The sequence below is a fragment of the Myotis brandtii genome, unplaced genomic scaffold (genome assembly GCF_000412655.1).
Source record: "Myotis brandtii unplaced genomic scaffold, ASM41265v1 scaffold1373, whole genome shotgun sequence".
NCBI lineage: Eukaryota > Metazoa > Chordata > Mammalia > Chiroptera > Vespertilionidae > Myotis > Myotis brandtii.
Genome location: NW_005354889.1, coordinates 20,732 through 26,038, shown reverse-complemented (window position 1 = coordinate 26,038; position 5,307 = coordinate 20,732). Strand labels below are relative to the sequence as shown.

The 5,307-nt window shown below is 41.3% G+C and overlaps 1 pseudogene; it reads left to right on the top strand.

Annotated features, from left to right (window-relative positions):
- Positions 1-794, top strand: part of LOC102252547 — a 997-nt pseudogene extending 203 nt beyond the window's left edge.
- The last annotated feature ends 4,513 nt before the right edge of the window (positions 795-5,307 follow it).

The window sequence follows — 5,307 nt, the reverse complement described above, 5'->3', positions numbered from 1 at the left end:
CATCAAAATTGAAATATACACAGGGTGGGGAAAAGTAGGTTATTGAAAATGAACAGACTCCAATTTCTATATCAGGGCTACCCCTGTCACGAGTGAATTGTTCTCAGTTTCTTGGTTTATGTACTCTTCCAGGTTGTAAATTTAAAGATATTAGAAGAGATACCCAAAAAGATACAGAAGAACTAAAGAGTTTTGATTCACAAAACATATTTGCTTTCTGCACCAGAGGGTAACTGTGAAAATACAGAGTCCCAAACCTTTTGGACTTTTACCAGCAGCGTGGCATTGTTACTCATCGTCCTGTCCCAGATGGAGGGACTCCTGACATAGCCAGCTACTGTGAATAATGGAGGAGCTTCCAATCTCTCTTAAAAATAATTTAAAAAACCATAAGGCCCGACCCATATGGCTCACTGGACTGAGCATCACCCCATACACCAAGAGGTCACTGGTTGGATTCCTGGATAGGGCACATGCCTCCCCACAGTAAGGGACGTGCAACATTGTTTCTCTTTCATCTATGTTTTCATCTCTCTCTTCCTCTCCCTTCCCCCCTCTCTCTCTCAAAAAATTTTTAAAAAATAACCAAAAAACCACTATGGAGGAGTTGGGAGATCTTGTCTTTAGCCACTTGTCTCATACTATATCTGTCTGATACAGTATCTCCACAGCAAGCCATAGACAGCCCATGATGATCTGGAGCAATACAGACCATAAATCAATATAATTATCTTCATGGGTTCCAGGACAAGCTCGCTGCACATCTATCATCACGAGAGTCACTATCAATGTCTGTATTGAGATTTTTTTTAAAAAGAATTTTGAATTAACTCAAATTTGAGTTGCTTAACACACTTTACTACTTGTTATCAACTTGATTGTAAATGCATATGTGAAGTGCCCAGCCGTAGTGGATCAGTTGGTTGAGCATTGTCCTGTGCACCGAAAGGTTGCCAGTTCGATTCCCAGTCAGGGCACATACCCAGGTTGCTGTCTGATCCCTAGTCTGGGCATGTACAAAGACAACTGATTTATGTTTCTCTCTCACATTGATATTTCTCCCCACCCCCCTCCCCGCCTGCACCTCTCTCTAAGCATGTCTTCAGGTGAGGATTTAAAAAAAAAGTATATGTGAAGATATTCCTAAAGCTTTTATTGACAAGAAATTTTTAAAAAAATGGCTCCATTTCTGGGTCACCTCTTCCAGTGGAAAACCTGACGGTCTGAAATCCCCTGGTCCTCCAGGATTTGTTGCTGAATAACTTAGTTTTTACTTTTTTTATTTGTCAACTATTATAAATATATTTTTAATTTTTGTAAAGCAGTTTGTACATATGATACAAATTTCAAAAGTATGCAGCGTAAAGTACAGTTATTGGCACAACTGATAAAAGTGGTTGCGGTCCTCGGATTCGCTGGTGATGATTCATCCTATTGATTTCCTGATTTTCACCATTGCCTTACAGTGGACACGAGGGAGAATGTTCTTATTTGTAAAAAATACACTATAAAGCCTTTGAAGATGATCAGAAAGCCTATTCACCTTATTCTCAATGGATGTAGGGGGTAAATGTGGGTTTTTGTTAATCCTCACTGGAGGATATTTTTTCCATTGATTTTGAAAGAGAGAGAGAGAGAGAGAGAGAGAGAGAGAGAGAGAGAGAGAGAAATGTTGATTGGTTGCCTCCTGCATGCGCCTCCACCCATGAAGGGGATTGAACCTGCAACCCAGGCAAGTGCTCCTGACAGGAACCGAACCCGAGGCCCTTCAGTGCGCAGGCCAACACTCTAACCACTGACCCCCTGAGACACACTGACCAGGATAGGGAAAAAATGTTTGTACTACAATTACAGCATTTTTATTTCAAAATAAATTTTTTAAAAAATATATTTTATTGATTTTTTACAGAGAGGAAGGGAGAGGGATAGAGAGTTAGAAACATCGATGAGAGAGAAACATCAACCAGCCGCCTCCTGCACACCCCCCACTGGGGATATGCCCGCAACCAAGGTACATGCCCTTGACTGGAATCGAACCCAGGACCCTTCAGTCCACAGGCTGACGCTCTATCCACTGAGCCAAACCGGTCAGGGCTTAAAATAAATTTTAAAATAATATTATATATATGCAAAAGAAAGTCCTCCTTTATGAGAGTAAACTACTGTTACCTATGTCTTCATTTCTTGTGTATCTTTCAAAAAATCTTCTGTAAACACACGCATATGCAGTTTCTTTGCCCTCATTGCATAAGTGGTAGCATCCTCCACCCACTGACCTCATTTATGTCACTTAGCAAATATGTGTCTGACTTCAATCACTTTGCTGGCTGCCCAATGTTCCATCGCAAGGAGGAGCAGCATAAATGTGGTGCTGTCACAGCATCTACTACAACCAAACTATGCTTCCGTGAGTGTCCTGGGACCTACGTCAGCCTATAGCTTTTACCCTTTTTATAACCTCCTTTCTGATGATAAGATGTATGTATGCTTATTCAGAATTTTGAATAACAAAATTAAAATCAGCCCCAATTTCACGATCCAGGTAATAGTCACTCTTAGTATGTGTGTGTTTTCTTCTAGCCCTTTTTTTCTATAATAGTTCATATACATTATACATTTGGGGGGAAACTGAAATATATACAAGATGGGGGGAAAGTGGGTTTACAGTTGTTTGTATAGAAAATAATTCAATAATTAATAAAAATAATACAAGAATAAACTCAGATTTGCATGTTCAGAACTGTAAACCTACTTTTACCCCACCCTGTATATGTTTTGCAAATATATATGTGCAAATATATACAACTATATTTCCATATATGAATACATACATATATATATCAATAGCTAACATTTCCTGAGTCCTACTATGTTAGCCACTGTGCTAATCACTCTTTCAATCCTTAACATGATCCTCTGAGGTAGATATTCTTATTATTCCTATTTTGTAGAGGAGGCATCTGATGCACAAGATTAAGGAACCTGTTCAGGGTCACACATAACATAAATGGTGGAGCAGGGACCAGAACCTGGTGAATGTGATCCAGAGCTTAGGGTCTAAACCCCTAGGAAATCGAGGGGTGTTTGTTTGTTTTTAATTGATTTTTAGAAAGGGAGGAAAGGGGAGGGAGAGAAACACCGATATGAGAGATATACATGGGTCAGTTGCCTCCCATACATGCTCCAATGGGGATGAACCTGCAACCTAGGCATGTGCCCTGATGGGGAATCGCACCCACAACCTTGCAGTGCAGGGAGGACACTCCAACAAACTGACCACACCGGCCAGGGCTGTTTTGGTTTCTTTCTTTTTTTAAAATTTATCTTTATGATTTCAGAAAGGAAGGGAGAGGGAGAGAGAGATAGAAACATCAATGATGAGAGAGAATCATTGATAAGCTGCCTCCTGCACCCCCCCTACTAGGGATTGAGCCCACAACCCAGGCATGTGCCCTTGACCAGAATCGAACCCGTGACTCTTCAGTCCGCAGGCCAACGCTCTAGCCACTGAGCCAAACTGGCTAGGGCTGGTTTCTTAATATGAACTTCACTGAGGTGTGATATACATATAATAAATTCCACCCTTTACAGTCCATGAATTTTGATAAATGCACACGGTGTGTGCCCAGCATCACTGTCAGGGAGAGGACTTTCCATCAGCCCTGCCTACCCACGCCCTGCGCACCTGGCAGCCGCTGACCTGCTCTCTGTCACCATGAAGCAGTTTTTCCTGCTCTCAATTTTTGTGTAAAACTAGGGTCCATGCTCTTTTCTGTCTGGCTTCTTTCTTTCAACAGAATGTTTTTGAGGTTCCTTCATGGTTTGCATGTACGTAAGTCATTCCTTTCTGTCTGAGTAGTAACCCATCCGATGGCCACACCACCATTTGTTTATCCAGTCACCTGTTGGTGGGCATATGAGTTGTTTCCAGAGTTTGGTGACTATGAATTAAGACGGTATGAACAAGTCGTTGTGGGGACGTATGTTTTGATTTGTTTTGGGTAAATTCCCAGGAGCTGAGTTGCTGGGTCATGTGGTCAGTGTGTGCTTAACTTTATAAGAAACTGCCCAACTGTTCCCAGTGTGGTGAGACCATTCTGCATTTGCACCTCAATGTATGAAAGTTACATCACACCCTCACCAATTGGTAGTATTGTCAGATGTCTGCTTGTTTGTTCACTTCAACTTTAGCCATTCTAGTGGATGTGAATTGTCATCTCATTGTGGTTTTAATTGGCATTTTCCTGTAAGTGCTGATGCTTACTGACCATTTGCACATTCTCTTTGTAAAATGTCTGTTCAACTTGTTTGCCAGTTTTTATTGGACTCTTAATTGTCTTCTTTTTAAAGAATATTTTTTATTGATTTCAGAGAGGAAGAAAGAGGGAGAATTAGAAACATCAATGATGAGAGAGAATCATTGATCAGCTGCTCCTGTATGCCTCATACTCGGGATCAAGTCCGCAACCCGGACATGTGCCCTGACTGGGAATCAAACTGTGACCTCACTGAGTCACACCAGCCAGGCTAGTTGTCTTCTTATTGGGCTAGGAGTTCTTTCTTTTTCTTTCTTTCTTTAACTTACAGATTTACAAACTTGCTGTTATAAACACATTTATTTATATAAATCTTTATTGTTGAAAGTATTACATATGTCTCGTTTTCCCTCCATTGACCCCCTCCAGCCCTTCCCCATCCCCCGCCCCAGGCCTTTACCACCCTGTGTCCATGGCTTATACATACATTCATACAAGTTCTTTGGTTGAGCACCTCTCACCCACCCTCCCTCCCCCACCTTCCCTCTGAGATTCCACACTCTGTTCCATGCTTCCATGTCTCTGGATCCACTCCATTCAGCAGTTTATTTTGTTACTTAGACTCCACATGTGAGTGTAATCAAGTGATATTTGCCTTTCTCTCACTGACTCATTTCACTCAGCATGATACTCTCCAGGTCCCTCCATGCTGTCTCAAAGGCTGAGATTCTTCCATTGTGTAAATGTACCACAGCTTTTTTATCCACTCATCTACTGATGGGCACTTGGGCTGTTTCCAGATCTTAGCTATTGTAAATTGTGCTGCTAAGAACATAGGGGTGCATACATTCTTTTGGATTGTTGCTTCAGGTTTCTTCGGGTATATTCCTAGAAGTGGGATCACTGGGTCAAATGGCAGTCCCATATTTATTTATATTTTTAATATATATTTTTTTTATTGAATTCAGAGAAGAAAGGAGAGGGAGATAGAAACATCAATGATGAGAGAGAATCATTGAATGGCTGCCTCCTGCACGCCCCTCACTGGGGA